At 39.1% G+C, this 27604-nt stretch overlaps 1 protein-coding gene across 5 annotated transcripts in view; it reads right to left on the minus strand.

The window, feature by feature from the left end:
- The window catches only part of LOC117227652 (uncharacterized), a 664926-nt gene that overhangs the window by 205847 nt on the left and 431475 nt on the right, over window positions 1-27604 (minus strand). The gene's annotated exons all lie outside the window — the stretch shown is intronic.

A 27604-nucleotide genomic window follows, 5' to 3' on the forward strand; every position in this document is an offset into this window, starting at 1 on the left:
TATTATGCGCGAAAGCTGCGCTACCAACGGTGTACACCACGTCGGAGCACACGGTTTCCCAACCGTCGGCGACACCGACGATGACGACGACGACGACGACGACGACGACGGCGGCGGCGGCGGCGTTGACAACGACGACCACGGAGGAGTCGTGGGACGACGGTGACGGTGCGTAGGTGAAGGTGCATCGCGAGCAGAAAACAACCAGAACGGGGGCCACCATCGACATTAAATATGCATCCGAGACTGCGAGGGTGACGGTGATCAAGGCTGGACGATCATCTATCATACATGAGACGTCGGAAACGGAGTGGCCTACCCACGAGTCGGGGGGATCTTTCCACGTGGAACCGTTACGGCGAACATTTTAAACTTTGATCTGGCGTCTATCAGTGCGCCCGCACGAAACCCGCCGCCGGAATTCAATGATGCATCCTCTCCTGGATTTTTCAACCGCTGCTCGCGCGCCCCGGCTGTCTTCTTTCGGCTACGACGACTTCTGCGGATTGTCTACGGATGTCTGGCGGTAGACAATCTGCGGGGAGATTGTCTTGCATCGACCTGTCGATTTTTACGGAATGCTGGGATTTTTACTACGTAAACGATTTTGTGTTTCCCTGCAGCCGTGGCCGGGTAAGTCGCCGGTAGGGTGGCAGTTGGAGCCGATTACTGTGAGCTGACCAATTGCTGCGCCTGTGGTTCGTTTTCTGTTAGATTTTGTATTCGTTTATTTTGTTTATTTTTGTAGAACAAGAAATTTAACCTTTAGCGGACGGCAAATTTCTCTGATGGGAGTACCAGCTAGTCGGAGAAAATTTAGCTTTCCGGCGTTATTTCTTCCTTAACGATTTAACCTTTTAGGTACGGCTGAATTCTGCGCGAGGCTATTTCTCTGGACGGCAGAGTCTGATATGCACTGTACAGAGTCTGATACTGTATATACAGGGTGTCCCAAAAATGTCTCGAAATCCGAAAGTGGCGGGTTCCTCAGGCCATTTGAAGCAACTTTTTCCTTTACAAAACTGTTTTCCGAGGCACCGCTAACGAGTTATTAACGAAAAACAGTGACCAATGAGAGGCGAGCTCAGCTGGCGCGAGGCGATCGAGCCAATGAGCGGAACTGGGCTTCGCGCGCTGGTTGGCTGGACCGCCTCGCGTCAGCCGTACTCGATTCTTATTCGATCACTGTTTTTCGTTAATAACTTGTTAACGGTGCCTCGGAGAACATTTTTGTAAAGGAAGAAGTTGCTTCAAATGATCCGAGGAACCCGCCATTTCCGGATTGCGAGACATTTTTGGGACACCCTGCAGACTGTTGTAAATCGATGTGAAGACAAAAGAAGTGTGAAACAATACATATGAAGACGATTATTTGGTTCAAACGATGAGCGAGTGAGCTACTAGAGCAAGCCACTATAGTGGCGCGTCGTGCCTAAAAGGTTAAAGTAAATATATGGATATTAACCCTTAGCGCTCCGCGCGTTTCTCGAGTACTGCCTATCCAGCAACTCCGGCACATTTTTGGAGCGGAGTGCCTGAGATAAAGGAAGTCTTATTTTGAGCGGAAAAGATTACACGTCCTACTGAATGCATTTGATATTTTATTTATTTTATAAATATACATTTTCCTATTGTAAATAAACGATAAATTTTAAATTTTGTAATTCACCATGGTGTGATATCTTTGGCAACAATCTCCCATGTGCATTCTGGGTTTACTGGGACAAGATTTCGTCGTTAATACTTAATTATTTGACTAAATATAGGCAGACAATAAATATAAGTTTTCTTTTTTTTTTTTGAAGAAATATTTGCAATCGAAAAGAGTTAATGCTGAATCTATTAAGCTAATCAAAATGATTGATTTTTGATTATTTCTTTCATAGTCACTGAAATTATCTATTCTCTATTAACCCCATTGATATACCATTTGTTTCGCGGTTACTGCGATTAGAAATTTTTCGATTGCAATGATTTCTTAGAAGGGAAAGAAAATTGATGCTTATTGTGTGACCAAATTTACTTGAACGTTTAAATATTGATGACAAGAGATTAGAATTTTATTATTTATTTATTTATTTATCTTATTTAATTTAATTTTATTAGAATTTTATTTATAGGACAGAATAACATCTATACACGACGAGAAAGGTAATTCGAGGATTTGTTCGAGTAGAAAGCAGATCGTGGTTAATTAATGCTACTCTTAAGTAATAGGAAGAACATTGGAAATCGCGTAATCCGTCGCTAATTACTCGCATTGTGGCGACAGCCTCTTCTTGAAACAGAAAATTCAGAAGGAGGACAAGTTTTCAATGTATTCATGACAACGAGAAACTTCGCGGATGCTGCAGTACACAACGATCACCATACTGAGTGTTTACAAAGTCGGCACACATTTGTTGCTGAATTTGGAAGTCAATGAGCCCGGCAACTATTTAAGAACTATATGGAAACATAGAAAATATTCTAGTATGTCCGTACACACTTGAGCTTTCGATAAGAAAATCTCAAAAAAATGGTTGGAAAAATAGTTATTTAAATTCCGAAGATCGCTAAACCGTTCATACGATTTGTTAATTGTTTCAACGATCGAGAACAAAGTTATACAAATAATAAGTTCGATATTTTTCTTATATATCGTGATAGATTTTGACGCAAGAAGTAACGTTTGTTACAAGCCTTTTTTCTGTCGTGTACAGTTTACAAATTATGGCAATAAAATCAAAAATAGCTAAACATTTGGATGTTAATTTCCTCTCCATAAAGTGAATTTATGTGAGAAAAAAGATTTTTTTTTTGCATGATAGAGATCCGCGTATGCTCTACGTATCCCCAAAGTTTCAGAATATTTTTAATTTTCAGGTTAGGTATCATCCCTTGTTAGTTATAGCACCAGACGTTATCGTTATCGATTTGCACGGTAAATCCTGTTGCATATTTGTCTCAGATCGAACTAATTAATAAACTGCGGATTTCATGAATTTATGAGAAAACTGAGCGATTGCAGCTTAAAATACATGAAAGATTAAAAGAATTGAAAAACGTTGATCCCTCACCTTTAACCCTTTGACTACGAAAGGCGTATATATACTATATGTATTAATTATGGTACTTCCCGGAAATGAGGGGTTCCTGAGGTCGTTCGAAGTAACTTGTTCCTTAGCACAAATGCAATCTGCCTTTTCGTTTACGAGTTATTAACGATAAACAGTGACCAATGAGAGGCGAGATCAGCTGGCGCGAGGCAGCCGCGCTAATCCAAGGCAGCCCGTTCGTTGGATCGGTCGCCTTGCGCTAGCCGAGCTCGCCTCTCATTGGCCAGTGTTTTTCTATTAATAACTCGTGAACGATACCTCGAAGAAAATTTTTGTAAAGGAAAAAGTTGCTTCGAATGACCTCAGGAACCCCTCGTTTCCCGGAAGCACCATAATTTTTTGACACTCTGTATACGAAAGACGTAGACATACGTCATACTTATTAACGTTTTATATTAAAACACCAATTATTATTGCAGAAACGTGCAAGTAAATTTAAAATGGCTTAGAAAACTACGCTCAAGATAGATACTTAATTCATTTGCAATTATTTATTTCTTTTCAAGCCCTAAGAGCGGTATCAAATCTCTGGGTGTCGTTTTGGACAATCAGTCGGCGCATATCGACTGAAATGCGAATATCGCGTCGTCTGTATCGATGGTTATCTCCGAGAGTGCGCCGCAGTCAAAGGGTTAATCAACTAAAATGATTAAAGGAAGAATGAACTTTCTATTTCTTGTTTCTTTTCTTATTTTCCATAAAAATCCGTAGTAAAACGTATTCACATGTAAAACCTACGTGGATATTATCGCGTTGTCGTGCACGCAGTGTCGGATTTCTATTCTATTCTAGATTGCCCGCAAAAATGGGACAATTTGGGAAGAGGAGATACGATTATTCAAGCCTTGACATAACCTTGACAATTCGTAACTATAAAAACGAACCGGAAGGCTCGAATAATCGTATCTCCTCTTCCCGAATTGTCCATTTTTACGGACAATTTGAGCGTCAATTAGAGAAACATTACTGTAGAGCTAGAAAAATGGGTTTAATATAAACGAATTCGAAATCGAGTTCCAGTGAACTCTACCTTAGGTCTGCTTGCTCTCCATTCTTTCAGCTAAATAAATCGCACGAGTTAGATGGCCGTGGAATTCTTAATTTCAGTTCACGAAATACAGTAATGTCTCTCTAATTGACGCTCAGATTGTCCACAGAAATGGACTATTTGGGAAGAGGAGATACGATTATTCGATCCTTGCGACTCGTTTTGTTATAGTTGTTGACAATTCGTAACTATAACAACGAACCGCAAAGCTCGAATAATCGTATCTCCTCTTCCCAAATTGTCCATTTTTCTGAACAATCTGAGCGTCGATTAGAGAGACATTACTGTAAATATAAATCGAAAAGCCGCCGCGCTTCGTGTTTAACAACCGAACCGAGATAAGTCTGATATCGAAGGGCCGGATAATCGAGGTTCTATTGCACGCGCAACGAGATGTTCGCCGAAAAAGGGAGCACCGCGGGTACGTGCGCGCACCGTCTAGATATTTGTTGGAAAATTTGGAAGTCAATGAGCCGAGGCAACTAACGGTGCAAGGCAACAGGAAGGGACGAGAAAATACAGCGACAGAAATAACCGGTGCTCGTGGAAATAAGCCCTGAATGGCCTTGAGCGGCCGGTTGATTTTCTCGTGACTATAGCGGCCGTAACGAGCGCGTCTACGTGTGCACGTATCGGAAGCAAGAGCTGCTGGCCTAGTTGTTTGCCAACACGCTGGTAATTACTGATACCGCTTTAACGCCTGCACCGTGTCCAAGCTACAGCGAAGTCTCCGCCACGGGTGAGACACCGCAGCCTGTTTATACGGAAAATGGAAACTTCACCGTACCCAGAACCACCCACACCAGCCCGGAGAGCACCGGCGCACACGTCAACGCTTCCGCCGAGCAAACGGACACGACTGTGCCCGAATGAATTATGGTTTATAGTCTTATGGCTTACATGAAACTCGGCAGTCGCCGGCTGATTAAGGAGCCTCGCGCATCTGGCTGCATCCAGAAGCCCGAAAATATTTTCGTCCGTGTCGTTACGAAATTGCTTCCCCTGGAAAACTTCGTCGCGCGAATGTTTCATCGGTACCGAACCGGTTCATCTGGAACGGACATTGTATTCCTCGTTCTAAATGGGAATCGTTGCCGGATTTTATGCATTCCTGTTACGAAAAACGCGGCGATGGAGTACGAACGATTTCTAGAAAAAAAGATTATTTTCACATTTTGTTAACGCTTCTACGGTGCTTCTACAGGGTGTCCCAAAAATGTCACGCATTACGGAAATGTGGGGTAGCTGAGATTATTCTAAGTAACTTTTTCCTTTGCGAAAATGCAATCTGTGGCTTTGTTTACGAGTTATTAACGAAAAACACTGACCAATGAGAGAAGCAAAGCTCGAGGCTTTGACAGAAGGTCGGGACGGACTCGAGCCGCGTTCGAAGTATTGAACAAGTCACGAAGCGTGAGCTTTCCGGATTTTTTTTACGTATGTAACAGTGATATTTTGAAGAAAAACGTACGTTCACCTTTACTTTAGAACGTCTGAAGAATATTTACTAATTTTTCGGACCCCAAATAATATGTAGTTTAACCGTGACAGCCGTTTTAATTTCCTGAAGTGCATGACACTTCGTGTGTACCATATGAAAATTTTAAACAAGATGTACAGTGAAGATTAACAATGTTCGTAAATGATATTTTAATTTAAATAATTCCATGTCCAGGCTGGTCGCGTATCAGGCTTATGTGACTTTTTTTAATTACCACTTTATTCGAGAGAAATTTATTGAATTCTGCTAATGCATTTCTTTTTATCTTTTCTTTATGTCCTTTCATATAGTAACGAGCCTAAAGAGTTAAGACGTAATCATTGCATTGTATTATATCGTACTATAGAGCACCATTAGGTTGGCTTTTACGAATAACGTGGGAGGATTCTTAAGAGAAGATAAACGTTCCTCTGTGGCAACTTGTTCGTTGCAACCGATGCAGAAAATTCCTGCACTGCGTAAAGATGCGCTGCTTTATTGTAACCAATTTGATTCTCCGCAATAAAATCGGACTTTCAACGTATATGCTCATTAGTCGCTCGTTCATTCGTTATTTCAATCGAATTTATCGCAACAATTTGTTATTCCATTGCGATTTAACGAAGAACTTTTCGAGAAGATTGAAATATTGTTACGATTTTACATAGTAATGAGCTCTGCTCCTCGGAGGAGAAGACATTTGTTCAGTAACTAATACAACAACTTCGAGCTGAATTATTTAATCTCTTTAACAAGAAACGAGAAACGTCCAGTACAGCAGTGCAATATTTTTCATAGATTGCAACAACTTGGACGACCAGTATTTTTCATCTTACACAAGATTCGAGGGACCACAAGTATTTTGATCAACTTTTCGGACCTAACACGTACTGCGTGTCGTAACAATACAGTAGAGTCTCCCTAATTGACGCTCAGATTATGCACAAACATGGACAATTTGGGAAGAGGTGATACGATTATTCGAGCCTTGCGACTCGTTTTTATAATTGTTGACAATCGGTAACTACAAAAACGAGCTGCAAGGCTCGAATAATCGTATCTCCCCTTCCCAAACTGTCCATTATTGCGTGCAATCTAAGCGCGAATTCGGGAGAAATTGTAATCTCTCTCCAATTGTCCCCTAGTAAACAAAAATCGACAATTTGGGAAGAGGTGATACGATTATTCGAGCCTCGCGACTCGTAATTGTTGACAAACCACGACTTTAAAAACGAGCTACGAGACTCAAATAATTGTATCTCTTCTTCCCAAATTGTCCATTTTTGTCTACAAACTGAAGGACAATTGGAGAGAATTTACAGTATCAGTCATTACTGGATCGTCGCAGAAATGTATACACAGATATACATACACGGTGTCCCAAAAATGTCTCGCAATCCGGAAGTGACAATTAGGGAGACGTCATTGTACTTCGCTTAGGCTCGGAAAGAATGATAAAGGATCAAGATGAACGTTACCCCAATCTCAGTCACTGCGTCGCAAAAGATTTCTTCCTCTCCCGACGAATGACGATTAAACTGCAGATTGTATTTCGTTCCGCGGCACTCGCACAAACGCAGAAGACAATAGCCAGCCGGGACGGTTCGGTAAACTCGAAAACAATTTTCGTATCAGAATCGTCTTCGCCGTTTGCGACCGCGTTGCGCAAACACAGAAATTTCTATTCAACGCCGCTTTTCTGAACTGGTCCAAACAAGCGTCCGAGTTCGCCCAGAAAAGTCGGCGGGTCTGGTACCGGTTGATAATTTGAATAATCCCGTGTGGCAGCGGCTAACAATCAGAGAACTTTCACCGAAGTTTTCTGCGGCTGGATGTTACGTGCGTTCTGCGAGCCATGAATTTCTGCGCGCATAGACAGAGAAAGAGAGAGAAAGAGAGAGAGAGAGAGAGAGAGAGAGAGAGAGAGAAATCGGGCAGCGATAAGAGCTCGGTACTTTATTTTACAGGAATTCTCGGATGTACTTTCTCGGTCGAAGGATCGAAAATAACAAGAGGCCGTCGCCGGTCTCTTCCAGGATACACAGAGATAAATATCCGAGAATCGGATCTTCACGCTCGACACACTTCCCCCGTATTTCCAATCGCGCAGCAGACGGAATTTCTGCGAGGCAGATTGAATCGCCAGTGGTGCGGTAGTCCTGTTATTGTCACACATCGTGGCCCGATTGTCTGCCGGCTACGATCATCGTCGGAATCGAGCTACACGGATGAATGGCTGAATAGAGGCATATCTTACTCCGACAGAAGTACTCGCGAAGAGACAAATGTGCACCGCAACCGCAGATGTATGCATATGAAAGATAACAATAGGTGCCATGCAGTCGGCTATATCAGATCTACATATATCGATTTCCTCTGTCTCTCTCTCTCTCTCCCTCTCTCTCTTTTTTCTCTTCCTCTTTCTCTTTCTCTTTTTCCCTCTATCTATCCATCTACCTCTCCCGGGATTATTTTTCTGCCGGAACACTCGCAAAATCTATCGATTATTAAATCGTTTTTACAACGGCCGATTGGCACTCGTGTCTAAAGCGATGGAATTCAGTTTCATTTACCGGTTAAAATGCAATCGGCCGCGATTCGTTGTGACGTGGAAAAATCATACGTAAATTCAGGTACATCGGTTCCGTTTGCACAATCAATTAAATCTCTGTAGTTCATTATGTATATATGTATATAGGGTGAACGCGTTGACACGGTCAGCTGGGAATTGTTCGGAAGTTAGTGGACGAGTACACTGGTTCACTGCGGCACGATCTCTTTGCTTCTGTTTTGTTTCCGTATAACGTCGTCAAGAAAAGGACACTTCGGTCAATTTCGAAATGGCGTCGCGTAAAATGTACTGATTTTTGCAAAATAATGTGTCGGAATATTTATTATCTTTACTTTCAATATGGTAGATCATTTAACTCGTTCACCCTAACTTTTCTTGCAAACTGAATGTATAGAAAGGTGTTTCGAACGAAAGTTGTTTGGTATAAAGAGAACCATAGACGGCAATAATTAATTTTTCGCTGTTTTCTTTCTTTATCAAGATATTGAGGTCATCCGGAATCTTTTTTTAAACTATAATGTAGAAAATTTAATCATGCCATTCGAAAGTCTATTAAATAGAGAATGGGATATTATTAAGATGAAGAAGGGTTCAGAAATTAAAGTTTATCGAGATACTGTCCAGTTGATTTTCAGTTCAGGAAATGTTCAAAATGTTGTCCATTAGAATAAACGCAAGTGCACTATAGGAGATTGAACAATGCGAGTGACCTATGAGTAAGTATTTCATATTTCGTCAAATAAGCTACATATTTTGATGAAAAAGCAACATAGCAGAAAGTTCATTGTTGAGCGTATACTCCTTTATATAACAACTTCTGTTCGACAAAATTTCTCCACGCGTGTAATTTACAAGAAAAATTAAAGTGAAAGAGTCAACTAACTCACCCTTATATTGTATATTTTAGTTGAAACATTCAAGTTCACGTTCATGGAAAAAGTTACTTCAAATAACCTCAGGAATCCCTCATTTCCCGGAAGTACCATAATTTTGGGACACCATGCCGAGGTACAGTTATTACACAATTTGAGAAGAGAAGTTACGATTAATGAAGTCTTGCTGCTCGTCTTTATAGTTACCGATTGTCAACAACTATAAAAACGAAACGCAAGGCTCGAATGAACGTATCTCATCTTTCCAAATTGTTCATTTTTGTTTACAAGCTGGAGGTCAATTGGAGAGAATTTACGGTAATTATTCACATGTCATAGTAAAGAAAATTATTAATTGAGATAGTATTTTCTTAAGATATACTAGACATAATTATTTGAAATAGTATTTCATGCGTTGAAATTTCTATTAATTATCTGAAATTCTATATAACATACGCTCAATATTTCTGAGAGAGTATTTATGATTTTTCAAACGAAACATATGTAACACAGTCGAGAGAAATAATGTTTGCAAATATTTGTATGTTTCAAATATTTTTACCCGGGTCTGGCTCCAGTGACTATTTCAGTTAATTATGTACAACCGCATTAAAATAACGTGTTACAAAATTAATATAAACGCGTTACTAAAGAACGCTAAGACAACAATCTTTCAAGTATTATTTTCTCCAAAATGCATCGAGCTGCCGATTATTTTAATAGCATTTCCATAGCAACAACAATAATTTCTCAACACTTTCTAGACCATTAATTTATTAAGCATATTAGAGCATTAATTTATTTTCAACAGTATGAAACACATTCTCTTTTCTCTTCTTTCGCTTTATCAAGCATATTAGAGCGTTAATTTGTTTTCGACAGCATCATGAAACATTTTCTACAACTGCGGTCTCGTTTTTTGCAGAAGGAGCTGCGCCAGCTGCAAAAATTGTACGGGCTCTGTGTGCCAATGAAATAAAGTTCGGCAGGTTTCAAGGTAAACCGAAGCCGGGAATACTAAAGAAAAATAAAGTTTGAGATCCCCGGCGGTAATTGAAGGAGTATTTTCGTTTGCAGTTAAAGACATTACGGTGAATTTCAATTTCGACTGGCACTCGCGAGTCTCCGGGAACGGATCTGAGAATTCTGTCACGTCTACGCTCGCTCCGAAGGGTGTCAATGAAACAGGGTCTCTCGATCAAGGGAACAAAGGGACGCCCTTCTCTCCGATAAGGCGCGGCAAGAAAGTGGATAGCGAATAAAGCTAGATGAAGGAAGGGAAATCGAAGGACGCGGAGACCAGACCCTCTGTGAATCATCGGTGGCACGGGCGGCGTTGCTTTTAATTTGTAGCCCTCGGCCCGTAAACAGCCGAGGCTAAATAAACATTGACTGAGCTGCCAGATTCGCGAGAGTAGACGGAAGAACGGAAGGAGGATGGCAACGCAATCACCGTAACTAGATGTAGAACGATGGGAAACCAATTCTCGGGAAGTTCTTCCAGCGCAATATTTATCGTGTCAATTAACAACGAGGCCACTCTTCCTCAATGCCGCATAGACCGAAACCTGAAATCGATTTTCTCAACGTTCCTACCAGATAAACGGAACAAGTAGGCTTGTCACAGAAATCGGTAGGCGATATTTTTAACGCGTACAGAGTGTTTCAGATCGAAACAGAAAATGTTGTTACATACCATAGGTCAATTCGTCTTCGTTTTCGATCGTTTCTCGAATCTATACGTTTCTCTGATGTTTAATATTGATCAGAGAGAAACGTTGACAATAATTTTGCTGCGTATATACGATCAAGAGGTGCTCTCGTTTTGAACAATCTCTTTAAATTACTTAATCCAGTATAAATAACTGTAGAACATAATGGTGAATAATGATTACGTATTTTTAAAAGTTAAGTATAATAGTGCCACCCTTATCCTGAAGATTTATTTTTGTAATATCCTGGCACCGAAACGTTCTATTATCTAAAAATTTCTGTAAAAAGTTCCCTACTAGATGATAATGTGTCTAAATAATACAATGATTAGGTAATTAAAATACCATGCTTTACGATAAAACTTTAACTCTCCAGTTTCAGTTTCATTAACGTGTTACTAATAGTGATAAGTTGAACATAATGTAACATCTTCAAATTCTTCTAATATCATCCCACAGTTTTGTCTTGTCCATAAATGCATAAAATCCGTAGCAATGATGACGCGATGATTGCAGTTGATATTTAGATGCTAGAAGTTCCCAATCTACGATTAATCGATCTATAATAGATGTTCAAAGAATTGGGAGCCAAAGTTTGAAGACGTGCTTAACGAGTTCTCTCCTAAAGAAACTTTATAATTCAGGAAATTTCATTGTAATCTTCAAATTAACGACTCTGTGAACTGCCAGGCTCTCTGTCCAAGGTTCTGATCATCAGAATTAACGTCGGTGTTAAAGAATTCGTCCATAAAATTTCCTTCAAATATATACATTCGATTTAAAAAAAAAATACACATTTAGACCATTCGGTTTATAAAACTGTGACTATTTAAGAAATTTTAAATCGCTCGAACGAATGCTTACTATAAACTAGGATTTGTAATTCTCTCATTGAATAATTCCTTCGTCAGAAGTAGCCTCCGCCAAACTAGAACACGAAGCCATAAGATTTCGTTTAATTTGATATTCGGAAACGCGAACAGACGTAAAAAACTTTAACCGAACTTCATTTGAATCCATTATCTGTTTCAATTTACTCTTAGGGACCATTAAGCAGTTCCACTGCCGAGGCAAACAGTGTTTCGCAGGAAAGACAGCATGCGTTCTAGCTAAACAGCGGTTCTTTATGCAAAATAAAAATTATCTGCATCGACTGCAAGCCATATGAACCAAATACAAGTTTGTATCTTTCTTTAACAATTTTAATATGATCAAAATAATCCATCGACAATCTTAAGTTTCTTTTAATCTCATTTTCGACGTAAATGCATACGACCCTAGTTGTAACTATAAAAAATGTTCGTTAAAATTAAACAGTAATTATTACACTGCAGATTTCCTGCGTTTACAGTAAATATAATCGAGACACGATTAATTACGCGGCTTTATGAAGGATATTGCTCGCAACACTATTGTAACAGAATATGTTTTGTTAACTTTTGTTTCGATTCAGATTTCTGTTTCGCCGGTGATTAGCATGCAAGCAGTTCCACTGCCGAGGCAAACAGTGTTTCGCAGGAAAGACAGCATACGTTCTAGCTAAACAGCGGTTCTTTATGCAAAATAAAAATTATCTGCATCGACTGCAAGCGATATGAACCAAACTCAAGTTTGTATCTTTCTTTAACAATTTTAATATGTTCAAAATAATCCATCGACAATCTTAAGTTTCATTTAATCCCTCCTCTGTTTTAAGTTATATCTACTCATGTTCGACGTAAATGCTTACGACCCTAGTTGTAACTATAAAAAATATTCGTTAAAATCAAATAGTAATTATTACACTGCGGATTTCCTGCGTTTACAGTAAATATAATCGAGATACAATTAATTACGCGGTTTTATGAAGGATATTGTTCGCAGCACTATTATAACAGAAAATGTTTTGTTAACTTTTGTTTAACTTTGTATCTAGATCACTGTTTCACCGGTGATTAGCATGCAATAAAGCCGATTTTGCGGTTCTTTATGCAAAATAAAAATTATCTACATCGACTGCAAGCCATATGAACCAAACACAAGTTTGTATCTTTCTTTAACAATTTTAATATGTTCAAAATAATCCATCGACAATCTTAAGTTTCATTTAATCCCTCCTCTGTTTTAAGTTATATCTACTCATGTTCGACGTAAATGCTTACGACCCTAGTTGTAACTATAAAAAATATTCGTTAAAATCAAATAGTAATTATTACACTGCGGATTTCCTGCATTTGCAGTAAATATAATCGAGATACAATTAATTACGCGGTTTTATGAAGGATATTGTTCGCAGCACTATTATAACAGAAAATGTTTTGTTAACTTTTGTTTAACTTTGTATCTAGATCACTGTTTCACCGGTGATTAGCATGCAATGAAGCCGATATTGCAACGATCGAATAGTTTTTCGCGTTATTCGACCGTAGAGGAACGCTCTGGCTGAAAAGTGAACAGTGACTCTGTATAAATCTGATCATGTGTGTCGAACTCTCCTTTTTCCCCTCCTCTTTTCTCGTGAGCCGAGCGCTATTGACCGAAGAGCACTTCGCGTTTTGAAGTTACCGCTCGTGCGCACGATGCGCATCTCGACCAATTTATATCGAGCAAACGTGCTTAGCCTGCCGCGTCATTCCACTCAAACGAAATTCTGCTCGGATTCGGATCCGAATGCGCGAGGCGCTAAAATAGAAACCTGCGAATTTTTCGAATCCATTAAAACCCGAAGAACAGCCGCGCGATTCACCTTAACGTACAAAGAACCTGCGCACAGCGAGCACCGTCGGCGGTGCAATCTTTTTTTCACTAATCCCGGCGGCTCTGTGAATAAAACAGCGAAACCTGAATAAAATAGCACCATGCACCATTATGCCCTAACTGTTGATTCGATCATTCTGCGGTTTCGTTGCAGACTCGTTAGACGCTCGTACAATTTTTACAAGAAATTCTGTCTATGGAACCGATGGAAAAAATGAGTTGCAGTGAGAATGTTGGTTTAGAGAGCGAAGTAATTATTTTCTGACGATGACAAGTCTTTCGATGTAATTTTGTTAGGACGCTGCGAAAATTATTGCAACTTTCGAACGTCAAACTTCAACACGTTAAACGCCAAACCTGTTTTACTTATTGTGATTATTAAAAAGAAAGAAAAATGAAATTTCTATTCGTCCTTCGTTTCTTCAAGTGGATATACAGTGACTCGCATTAATATTCGGACACGATATTATTACAAAAATTATTGCTCCCTCTTATCGTTTATGATAGTATGTTATATTAAAATATTAATGTTATGATAACATGAGTAAAAAGATTTTCATTTTACATAAAATTAATGTAATTCATTCACTGTCCGAATATATTTGCGACGTTAAATTTTGTCACAATCTTGTTTATCGCTTATTATACAAAAGAACATGAGCAATAAATAAACAAAATTTATGTTTCTACTTTAATAAGTGCTTTATTATATGATAAAACAATTGATTCAATAATATTATCATAAACAATAAAAAGGAGCAATAATTCTTCTAATAATATCGTGTCCGAATATTAATGCGAGTCACTGTACAAAATTTTGATTTTGCATAAAGATCCGCAATCTAGTTGCACAACGGAAGTAAACTGTGTAGCGCAATGGACCAGCAATTTATCCAAAAAAAAAAAACAGACGCAAAGATCGCTACGACACGAATCACGGTTAATTTTCCGCCGACGCAACAATTGTCTCGTTTAATTGGAAAACAGAACATTGGCTTCAGCTGCCGGGAAAACAAGGGTTACACGATCTCAAACAGAATGACCGAAGCAATTTCTTAAAGGGGCCTTTGAAACTGTGAGTTTCCGATATGACTCGTCGGAGCAGCGAATTTCCATAGCTATCTGGTGCTCATTACCGCAGATGAAAAGTCAATATAGACGAACTTTCTTATTTCTTCAATTAAAAAAATATATATATACATATTACAGAGCCGAGAAGAATTCTTCGAATACTAATGACCGAGAGTCAAGGGGCCACGGTTTCGTCGGTGTTGACCGAATTTCGGGAAAGAATAAAAGCAGCGGCAATAGCGAAGGAGCCAAAAGCCGAAGCTCTCGCGTGGACGTTGTGGAACTACTTCCTTTTCATCTTAGACGTCATTACGTTAACATCCCGGGGCCGATGAGTGCTGGTAGGCGACGTCCACGGTCTCATTCGGGACACAAAACACACTCGTCGAGGCCCAGGGCCAGCTCGAAGCTGAAATTATTCAATTAGCTTAAAATTGCAGTCGCCAGTGGCCTCATTAAGACTGGGCTAAGAGGATTTCCCGACGAAACGGTTAGCCAGGAACAGTTCATGCAGGAAAGTGGGGGAGGGGCGGGGGGGTCGGGGTGCACGGTAGCAAAAGGTAATCCAAGCTTCCTGTATCCTGGCCAGAAGTTAAGATTCAGACACCAGGAAACCAACGACTTTGTTCTCCGCGCGGGTCGCCATTTCTCTGTCCGCTGCCTCCCTCTCTTTGCTGCTCCCTCTTTCTCTCTCTCTCTCTCTCTCTCTCTCTCTCTCTCTCTCTCTCTCTTCCTCTCTCCCTCTCTCGCCGGTTCTCGTCTCTTTGGGTTATACCGTCTGCGGTAACTGGCTTCCGTAATTCCGGGATTCCTTATGTAAATGGTTATCACAATAGCTGCGAAACGAGAAGATGGAGGACGGGCGAAAAGAGAGGAGACCGAGCTGAAACCGGTGGACAGATAAGAACTCGCCGGAGCTTTTCCAAGTCGTCCGCAAGCCGTGAGAGGACTTACGGAGCCGCCGCTATCACGAACTCCCGTGTAAAGGGTGCAGTCAGAGTTTATTGGTTACGACAGTCGATCCCGGGAAAAGATTCTCCCGCTCGATCCATTTATGCCGGCGTAAAAAACCGCTCCGCTCCGGCGTAGTACTCGCGCCAGAGCGTTACAACGTTCTGATCTCGCGGAGAACTCGGGAGGATACCTTTGCGCAGGGTCTCCGGAAAAATTATGATCGGGGTTTGGCTGGCTTCGGTGTGTTAAGGTCGTCGCAGTCTGCTGCAATGGTTTCTTTTAACAGCGAACGGCGCTGCTGGTCAGAGCGACCGGTTTCGCGTTATTTATTTTGCAATCGTAGGAATTACGTGTAAAGACTGTTCCGTGGAAAATCAGTGTTGACTAGGATCGGAAAGTATATAATAGAAACAATATCTATCTCTTGTATTATTTTCACGACTACATGATATGAGCCGTTTATTTTGAAAGTGGCATAAGTCACTTTGTTTTCAAGTCGATATATTTAAGGGTTTGCGTTTTAACACGTTTCAAAATATGGATGCTAACTTTCGAAAAGATTTACTTGTATTTGTTATCTCAGGATACTGATATTTTTCTCAGTATAAATAATTTCGTATAAACATTGAAAAATCACCACTTTTCATTACGGATGCTTTTCATTACTTATGCCTCTTTCAAAATAAACGGCTCATATATCTGTGTCATACAGAGTGGGTCGGAGTTCGTAGTGCAACCAAGAAGGTGTGATCTCCGTGAAAAAATGAGACAAATTTGGTATAACAGTTTTTTTTTATCCCGGACTCCGTTTTCGAGAAAATCGACTTTAAAGTTTGTTCATCGCGTTCAGAGCTCCGTGGTTTTAGTGTTAACAAATTTGTTCATAGCATTCAGAAATACTTGGACGTTTATTTTATAAAATCACAGAATTGGAAACTTTTTGCGGCAGCATCGACTACGAAGCAGGTTTTAGAAACTTTGTGCTAAACAATTCTCGCAGAAATGAATTTTTGCAAATTCTACATATATGTATAGTTGGTAAATGCATCGAAGATATTTTTTGTTCTTTTCTTCGGCTTAAGTTGTACCGTAGTCTGAGCCACGTGGAAGAAGGTCGCTCAAATTGGTGCAGTATTACGAGAATTCCAGTTCAGCCATTGTTTAAAGAAAACGAAAAAGGAGAGTACAGAAATACTACGTAAGACCTGTATAATGAAGGCCGTATTCTGGTGTTTCCTTTTTAAATTTATTCCTTTGTAAGCAAAAATTGCGGCAGGAGTCTCTTAAGCTACTTATTAATGAGCACGGGTTCGTGGATCTTGTATAATCGCGACGAAAGAAATATATAGAATGATTTATATAGTTTGTGTTAAAAATATAAAAATGAAAATAAGATCATTTCCGCTCTTGTTTTCTTTTGCCAAATATTTTTCGATGAAACATGTTGAATAATTTCAAAGCGATGTTCAACGAACCCCTTCTATTTTTCGGCATAAGTAACATTATTGGATTGATAATTTTTAATAATAATAATATTATTATATATTATTATATTATTACAATATTATTATTATTATATAATATATAATATATAATAGTATAATATAAAATAATATACACACTATGTAATATATATTATAATATAATGTATTATATATTATTATGATCTATTATGGGTTGTATAATATGTAACCTCAATGTTTAGTATTTATTTAGACAAAGAAATTAAGACTTATTTAGCAAAGAAACGAAAAATTGTATAGGGTCGCCGTTCTAGAATTGATATTGAATTCATTTTCAGATTTCAGCGAAAAATCAAGGTTCGTCGAACGGTGCTAATTAACGGCTGACTTCTTGTAGGATCGCCGAGCGTCCGAAGAAGATTAATTTTAGCGCATGAAGGAAGGAATTCGCGGATAGTTCCGCGGTTTACACGCATGAATTTCCCCGGGATATTATTTTGAGAACGGGAATACAATTTCGATGGATGGTATTCGGATGAGTGGATCGCGTATATCATAAACAAATTACTGACGTGACCACGATTAAACATTGTGCGCCCATCGTGGTTACGGTCAATAACGCTTGCCGACCGCCGGCAACCGACCGGCAAGTATATTTCCTCGAAACTTTTCCGTGCAATTACAGCGGAATGTAATTTCACGCTTCTACATAAAGCATCGACGTTCTGCCGCGCGATCGTCGGTCACCCGGCAAGGGAAACTATTTGCATTTCCCTTGGACGGTCAAACGTTTCAATTAACATTATTTACGCGTTTTCTGCATTCCAACGGCTCCGGTTGCTCTACGGAAAATGGAGGGAACTTCGGCTGTGGAGACGTCCTCCTCCGCGCATTCTGTTGCGTTACGACGGACCCCGTAATTTGATGAAACAATGCGTCACACTGCGCAGAATGGAGCAAATAAAATGTTTGCGAATTGTTCTGCCCCGAAACTGCATTAGACGTCGTGTTCACCTGTCGGATTAAATTGGACAGGGTTTATCGATACGTTCGTTCTTGTATGAACTCTTCTTATCGTTTCTACTCTGCCTAAGAACGTAATATTTTGTGTACAATATGTTTATGCAAGTCATCTATCGTTCGAACCGTAAATATATGCGCCAAATGTCTTAAGGACAAAGTTGAACGGTTCAATGCGGCTCACACGATGCCATAAACATATTTGTCTCGTTATCCTTTTTAGAGAAGACAAGATCACCTTCAGTTTATTGTATAATATATATATAATACAATATAATATAATATAATATATATATATAGTATAATATATATAATATATTGTATAATATAGTGTATAAATATCGGAAAATTATTATAAGGGTGTCTCAGTAACTCTGTTACAAAGCGATATCTCCATTATCGTTAATGATACGCGGAACGCTTGAAGAACAAATTGTTTGGTTCGAAAGGACACATGTTATGGTGGAAATCATTTTTTTGTGAAGGACATATTTTTTGAGATTTCAAGGTCATCGACGTTTTTTCAAATGGGATTACATATTTCTATCATTACAAAATATTTACAAAAAAATGATTTCCACCACAACACGTGTCCCTTCGAACCAAACAATTTGTTCCTGAAGCATTCCCGCGTATCCTTAACGTGGATTTGATGATGTGGATTTTATTGTATATTTGTATCATTCCTGATACTTAGAATGTTTATCATTTCTCACAGTAGCGCGCGGAAATATTTTTGTAATTCCATTTTCTCTAAATTGGCCTATAAAAATTTATATCTGTATATAAAGATCCACCATTTAGTGATTTCATTTAGAGAAAACCATGTTTGCCTGCTGTTAATGATACGATTAGGCTATAAATTGCAATAAGTATTGTTGACGAGAAAATATGATTTGCTTGAATGTAGCTAAAACTTGCCGCGAAGAGAACGCCCGAAGGAAGTAGCATAATTTCTGGCAAACAGAGAAGCCCGCTGATTATTCGGGAAGATTAACCGACAAATGTAAGAAACAGTAGGGTGGATAGGGTTAAGATATCCATCGACGTCAAGAATATTCATCGCTCGTAACGATGTTTGTCTTAATTATGGGACTGAAAGTTGTTAGCACGAAAATCGCGCGGCAGAGAATCAGAGGCGTGTCGTGTTTCTTTGTCAGGACAGCGCATCCTTCAGGGTGGAAAAAACAATTTACCACGAAAGGTTGAAAGCTTACCATCTCACGGTCTCTAAACTCCCTCGTTAATTATTCCCGCTCAGGGAATTGTGCCTGTAATTAACGTTGGACTGTCGCGCGTTATTACGCGAGCGGTGAATGACAGATAACGTTCATACTTGTTGCCACAACTACGGGAGCGCAAAAACTGTTTTTGTTACGAATGGGATACGCGGCGAGCCGAAGTTCGGTTCTTTCACCGGTACAATCTAAATTCTAATCGACTGACAATCTAAATTATAATATTCGTCATTTATGTTGCGAACACCTTCGGGCGTCTTACCTAACTTTACAACGCTTTGTGTACCATAAGTTTCACCATGTTCGACAAACCAACATCTTGTGTTTACCGATTTCTGTCAAATTGTAGAAGCTGCAAAATGTGCAACGCAATGCATAAATTGATGAGAATCTAATCAAAATTGAAAATATCGAGAGAGCCGCGACGCGAGCAATTTTCACCAATTACTTCGCTACTCTTTATCGGACAACGGTGTAAAACACTAAATCATCGTCGGTGTAAAAAATATTCGTACACTTTTTAAAGTGGAATACCTATTTTATAATTGGACCAATCGACCCAAACGGTTCGAGATGTCAAATCCCAACAAAATCCCAGCATCCCAAAACGATCGTTGGGTCCAATTACAAAAAGGTTTCTTCATTTACAAAGCTGTACGAATACTTTTTTACACACCGACTGTATTGCGTACAGACCGAAATATTTATCAAAAATAGCGCATCGCAAAACTTCCAAATTTCTGTGCACCGTGTAGACAACGGGAATTACAACAATTTTCAACATTTCGTGGCTCCGGACGCCTCGTGTTCGGCATGCGAAAAAAACACCGGCTGTTTTAGCGGAAAATTCGCGGATCCTGTAACGCATTATAAGAAATTAATACGCACGCTGTGCGTGCATTATTCGCTCGCACGACCGCAGCACAACGCACCGAGACAACCAAACCGTACAAATCGATTTTCCAATAAATTGGATCCGGGCGAGCGCGTGTGTACGTCCGTGTACGCACAGTAAACGTGCAACGAAGTAGGAGAAACGCGTTACCGATCTCTTTTCAATTCGGCGTCGAATCGTTCCAACAAAATATGAAAAATTCAGGCAATTTGTCCGACGACACTTCGAAACGTCGCTAGAACAAAATAAACCTCGACCGTCGGGAACACATTTTTACATTCATCTTCTGACGTTAGTGATATCGGCGAGGGTGTGCAGACCCGACATATTCCGTCTCACGGAATCCAGAAGAATTTACGAAGAATGCGATTTTCCATTATTCACGATGACTCGTACACCCCGGGGATGAAATGGAGAAGGACAGAGGATCGTTATAATTTTGGTGGCCGTGGTGGCGTCCGTGCGCCAGTCGGAATATCTTTTTTTCTACCTTGGCCCGGTACGTGACTCGCCTGTTGTTTCACCTGTTTATTTCTTTTTCTAAACGTTATGACTGTCATCTTGACACACGGCGTTTACAGGTAACCGTGCAATCCATGCGACCAGACTCTCATGAATGAAACAATGACTTGCGTCTCTCTCGTACAACTACGTAACAGCATAGCTGTCGCAGTATAGCTGTGACCAGTATAACATATACACAATCTCTCTCTCTCTCTCGCTCACTCTCTCTTTCGCTCGCTCTCTCGCTCACTCTCGCACTTTCGCTCTCTCTCCCTCTCTCTCTCTCCCTCTCTCTCTCTCTCTCCCTGTCTCTCTTCGTCTTTCTTTTTCCCTGTGTTGGTGGACCCATCGAGCAATAATGCTCGCCGAAGGACGAGTCAAAGGGCAAGGTGATGAAACATCCTGGGTCCTGCCTCGCAACTGCCAGTCTACATTAGTCTTACTGTCAGCTAAGATACTCATTCGGCATCTGTATGTACAGGACGTTAGAGAAACTTATGGTACACTGTCTTTCCTTATCTTCGTTGTTGAAGCTATTTCTTAAATGATATTATTTTTTATTTATCTAATTTATTTAATGTCGCGTCTGCTTAATAGCAATTAGCGACCACTTGTGGGATAACATTTGTAGGTTACATGTAGCGTAATATACAATAGTTTTGCATTACGTTTTTACATTATTTTCTTAATCTAGGCTTCTTAAGTTATACTATATAATTTCGCTAAACAATTTGGTTTCTTCTAAGTATGGCATAACTTTTGCTGTTTGTTTATTCTTGTCCCAATATTCTTTCATGGTATTGGGCACTTTTACTTTTTTTTCTGATATTATTGTACACTGGACATTCTATTAGGATGTGCTTAACTGTAAGCACAGTGTTACAGTTGTTACAAATTGGTTTATCTGTTTTAGAGAGTAGATATGTACTGATGTGTTATTTGAGTATGAACAATTCTTAGTCGAGACAGTACAATTTGCTTTCTTCTTGTTAAATACAGGGTGTCCCAAAAATGTCTCGCAATCCGAAAGTGGCGGGTTCCTCAGGTCATTTGAAGCAAGTTCTTCCTTTACAAAAATTTTATCCGAGGCACTGTTGACGAGTTATTAACGAAAAACAGTGACCAATGAGAGGCGAGTTCAGCTGGCGCGAAGCGACCGAGCCAATGAGCGGAACTGGGCTTCTGTGAGCTGGTTGGCTGGGCCGCCTCGCGTCAGCCGTACTCGATTCTTACTGGTCACTGTTTTTCGTTAATAACTCGTTAACGGTGCTTCGGAGAAAATTTTTGTAAAGGAAAAAGTTGCTTCAAATGATCTGAGGAACCCGCCATTTCCGGATTACGAGACATTTTTGGGACACCCTATATACTGCTGGGTTGGTAGAGAATATACTTTCCCTGAGTTCGTATCACAGTTTCAAAACATGTTAGCTTATGCAGTAATTGAGATAATTGAATATAAGATTTACGTATATATATATATTATAAGAAAGGTCGCAAGAACATATTTGATAGGTTCCACAATTAAAAAAAAAGGAAGAAACGAGAAAACATTACGGGTAAAAAGCAATTAGTGATCAGAACTCTAAGCGAATCATGAAAGTGGAAACAAGCGACACGCGCCGTTATACTTCCACGTTATCGCAGAGTAAGAGAGTGTCGACGAGGACGCAGTCAACGTTTATTATTAAAGATGACGGCAGCTAAAGCGCGATAGTCACGTATGATTGTCAAATCTCGTCGATCCACGAAGGGTATCGAGGGGTGTGTTAGGTCGAAAACTGCGAACGAGGAGAAAATCCGAAGGCGAAGAACGGCGAGAAGGTGGCGGATGTGGTACCGCGCGAAAGGCATCGCCACCATTTCGAATTCCAGACGAGGGTGACTGAGCGAGTGAGTGAGCGTGTCGGAATTACATTTTGACGGCATCGTTTGTCAGAAGTGACCAAGATTATTAGGTTTACGAGTGACCGCCTTGGTACGTCCATCAAGATAACGATGTGGGTCCAGGCAGCAGGATAGAAGTGGCACAGAGGCCGTGAAAAAGACACGAGATACTGGAGAAACTGAAAGAAGGAGGAAAAGGAGGACGGACAGCTGACTGGTCGTGCGAATAAGCTATTGAAGGATTCCCATTTTGCCTCCCTTGCTCTCTGCTGTTGACGTCCATTCGATGCTTTCCGCCCACTAAAGCTTCCAGCATTTTGATGCTCCACGGTCCATCCTCCTAGCCATCGTTGTCTCCTCCTCAGTTGTTACGGAGGAGTGCGTTCCGCGTGGTGAAACCCTTGGAAATGGTCCCTCTGCCATACCAATTAGCCAACCACGCGAAAATACGTCGAATATTAAAAAAGTAGTAGAGATTTCAACGATTTGATAACCTGCAATGGGCCAAAAATGCATTGGCCCATATTATTCATAGCTGCTATTGTTTAATTTTCATGAAATTTAGATTTTTAGTGCTTAGCATATGCTAGAAATATCCACGATTTATCATTAATCGCTTGCACTGTAACAACGAAACAGACTCGCGACGATGTTTCGACTGTCATTCATTTATTCTAAATCGAAACAAAATTTTATTCTTTCGTTGTTATTTCTATTTCTCCCTAATTCGCGCACAGATTACGCACAAAAATGGACAATTTGAAAAGGCGAGATACGATTATTCGAGCCTCGCGTCTCGTTTCTATAGGTTATTCCATAATTATGTTAACATCCAGAAAGGGGTGATTCCTGAAGTCATTTGAAGTAACTTTTTCCTTTACAACAATTTTCTCCGTGGCGTCGTTAACGAGTTATTAACGAAAAACACTGACCAATGAGAGGCGAGTTCGGCTGGCGCAAGGCGGCCGAGCCAACGAACGGTCGGAGTCCATTTCCGCTGATTGGCTCGGCCGCCTAGCGCTAGGTGAGCTCGCCTCTAATTGGTCACTGTTTTTCATAAATAACTCGTAAACAAAGCCGCGGATTGCATTTTCGCTAAGGAAAAAGTTACTTCGAATGATCTCAGGAATCACTTCTTTCCGGGTGTTGACATAATTATGGAACATCCTGTATAGTTGTTGACAATCAGTAACGATAAAAACGAGTCGCAAGGCTCGAATAACCGTATTCCCTCTTCCCAAATTGTCCGTTTTTGCGCGCAATCTGAGCGCGAATTAGGGAGAAATTACTGTAACTCTTTCTTTAGCAATTTTCACAGATTGAAATAACGTCTAGCCATCGAAATCTATGAACGAAAGTAAATAAAGACACGCAAGAAACAAAAATTGTCTCGTTCTATCAGAAAAATTGTTAAGGACGAGGAAGTGCTAATCAAAATAGAAGAAATAAATAATATCGTTTGATAATTGAACAATTGCCTAGTCAGAGTGCTGTGAAATCTTGACCAATTTGTACAATAATATTGTTAAGGACGCGGAAGTGCTAATCAAAATAGAAAAAATAAATAATATCGTTTGATAATTGAACAATTGCCTAGTCAGAGTGCTATGAAATCTTGACCAATTTGTACAATAATATTGTTAAGGACGAGGAAGTGCTAATCAAAATAGAAAAAATAAATAATATCGTTTGATAATTGAGAATTGCCTAGTCAGAGTGCTGTGAAATCTTGACCAATTTGTACAATAATATTGTTAAGGACGAGGAAGTGCTAATCAAAATAGAAAAAATAAATAATATCGTTTGATAATTGAACAATTGCCTAGTAGTCAGAGTGCTGAGAAATCTTGACCAATTTGTACAATAGTGTTGTATGTAGATCGCTTTAGATCGGTCTATTTACGCGAGAAACGCGGTTGGATAATAAAGAACTCAGATGTTCGGATAATCAAGGTTGCACTGTACGGAGCAGGTATTAACGATTTATAATACTATGACTTTGAGATGCCCTTGAACCTCGGCGTTGTCCGAGGGTGGAACACGCCTTTGTCCTCTTCTCAAGCAAGCTGTTTGCTTGTATGGGATACACACATAATGCGGTGCCTATGAAAACAGAGCGAGGGAAGTGACGAAGGCAGGGAAGCAAGAGTAATGGAACTAGAACGAGAAAAGTTCCTTAATCTTCGCCGCTTCTGTTGGTCAACAAGCTTCGTACCTAAAATACGTCCCGATTGAACATCGAACTAAAGCAATTACATTCGCATGCTATTTATGTTGATATTTATAAATATTTGTTATTTACAGTACTTTGTAAAGACAGTGTTATTTTAATCTATCATACCAGCCAAAATGAGCCATTTCATATTATTTATTTTAAAACAATTAAAACTATGAAGACTTTATCATAGGAAATGATTGAACGAATTTTTCAATTCAAGTACACATTGTAATAAAAATAATGGAAGGTTTAAATAAATTCAGTTTTGTTTTTCTCATAAAGCAATACGCGGCAGTCATTTTTGGAACTATAGTGTCCCACAAAAGCGTTCGTATACTTTGTAAAACGCAATAAATTTTTCAAGACTGAACTAAATGACTTAAATTTTGTTTTAGATAAGAGAGGGACTAGTTTACTAGACGATGGCTAAAAACCTTCTTTTTAATTTCGCTATTCCTTGGAATGAAAAGAAAGAATTAAAAACCCTCGCTTTTTAACTTTTTTATCTGAGCCTGAAACGAAAATTTAAAAAATGCCTTTTGTAGATCTCAAATCTCAAAGGTAACTTATATGCGTGCTGAAGGATTTTAGAAACTGCAGATTTCTTCCAGTTTTTGGTTAAAATCGTGATAAAACTGCGATTTTCGCGATCTTTAATTTGTCGTAACTAATAACAACGTGAACCGATTTCGATAAAATTTTCAACATGCATGTAAGTGACCGAGATCTACGAAAGATATTTTTCAAATTTTCGTTATAGGCTCAGATAAAAAAGTTAAAAAATGCGAGTTTTTTTATTATTTTTTTTTGTCAATCCAAGTAATAGCAAAATTTAAAAAAAGCATATCAGTCATCGTCTGGTAGACTAGTACCTCTATCATCTGAAAAAAATTCAAGTCATTTAGTAGATTTAGTTGAAGTCATTTATGTAGATTTAGTGTTAACCATCTAAGACCATCTTTATTGTTTTTTCATCACTTCCTGAGCATTTCGTGATCACTTTTCAAGCCAAATGTTTGTTCGAATTCGAAAGAAATTATGTTATCGAGGGTCAGCATTTTCTCAGAATCATCGGCTACATAGCGAAAGAAAGAAGTTGTAGAGGAATATCCTGACATTGCGTGCAGCGCTGTTATTTCGTTTCCCATCTCCATCTCATTAGAATTTTCATTGCTACCGCTGCATATATACATCCCTATCTTCGATCTAATCGAAGGGATCAAGATCGAAATTAAACATGCAGGAACAAAGAAGCTCAGCACCTCAGGAATCTCTTTTCGAATATACGCTATCCTCGAAAAGTATGTAGGTATATTCGCATATTCGACGACCCCACTGAAATATTTATCATATAACTCTCTACGAAAAAGTTTTATAATTAAACTACGGATGTTTAGGCAAGTGCATATTTCTCTAGAAAATAGGTAGACACATAATACCTGGACGGAAATTTATATCGACTGCATATATGCCATGCTATATATGTGATTAAAAACACATTCAATAATATATTGCGTATGTTATTTGCCGTGTATATACATATATCATGCTCGTCCGAGTAATCTATCGTGTTAAATTTATTTGGTCTATTAGTCGAGACTCGTATCATAACCGGATTATGTTGGTAGCAGTTAATATCAATATAATACTGAACATACGCCGCAGGAAATTATGTTTTTGAAACACTGAGTTCGTGATTGAACATCAGATGCAGCTATTAGTCTTTGAAATTCGAACATTTCAGTTTTATTATTAAAGCGACGAGCGTTTCAATTTTTCTAAAATGCCAAAAGTTCAGGAATGTAGAATTTCATTAATGAAAAACTGGGTCGAATACAATTCCAATTTTATCATTGATGAGAATAATGAAGAAAATATTTATTGTTGAACATGCAATAAAAGTGTAAAGTGAGATCGAAAATCACAATTAGTCGAACCAATAAAAGTAGTAGAACCAATAAAATTATGTGCTGCGGAGCGGTCATTTTCGACGTACAAATAAATATTTGAATTAATGGAAACGCCAAACGCCGTCGACTAACGTCATCAAATTTAGAAAAAATGCTTGTAATATACTGCCATTCGGAGTATAATACATCAGAATAACTGTGAAACGTTTCTTGATACTTAACACTAGAAACCTAAGCAAGACTTATGCATATTGTTTTATAACGATGCCACACATCATTGGATTTCTCTAAACTCTGTGCAATTTCTATTATAACTTATGCTTGAATAAAAAAGTTTATCTAAAAATTTCTCATAGTAACATTTTTATAATATCAGGAATTGCAGAAGAAAATATTAGAAACAAGTCATTTAGTATATACTCAATTTTGTAAATATGTACATATTACCGTGCATATTTTTCGCGCACAAATGTCACATGCATTTTGAATGCATTACGCACACTTATCGTGCATAAATATCCACAGTTTACTTACAATATTCTGCTCATTTCAATTTCACACCGTCCAATTTAATTTCTTTCGGACTTCCTTTTACGTCACAAAACGGTGAACTTCCAAGTGAAAATTGTTCTTTTTTCAGAAAAATTTCTATTATAATTCCTCTGCGGAATTGAAACTTACAGCTCCGATCCATGTTGCAACCAACAATCGAATAAACCCGCGGATTTCTGGATCCACGATGCTAAAATCAATCATTCGTTAGGTCGGACCGCGTCGTAACGGCTTGTTCCCGCTGGAACAGCATGAAAAAGTCGGCGACAGAAAATTTTCCATTCCTCCGGGTTAAATTATACAGTCCGCAAGATTGCACAGGCTCGTTTCTTCAACGTCGCATTCGACTTCCTACGTCCGTCCTTTCCTATTTCCGC

Source organism: Megalopta genalis, chromosome 8 (assembly GCF_051020955.1).
Source record: "Megalopta genalis isolate 19385.01 chromosome 8, iyMegGena1_principal, whole genome shotgun sequence".
In the NCBI taxonomy this organism is placed as follows: Eukaryota; Metazoa; Arthropoda; class Insecta; order Hymenoptera; family Halictidae; genus Megalopta; species Megalopta genalis.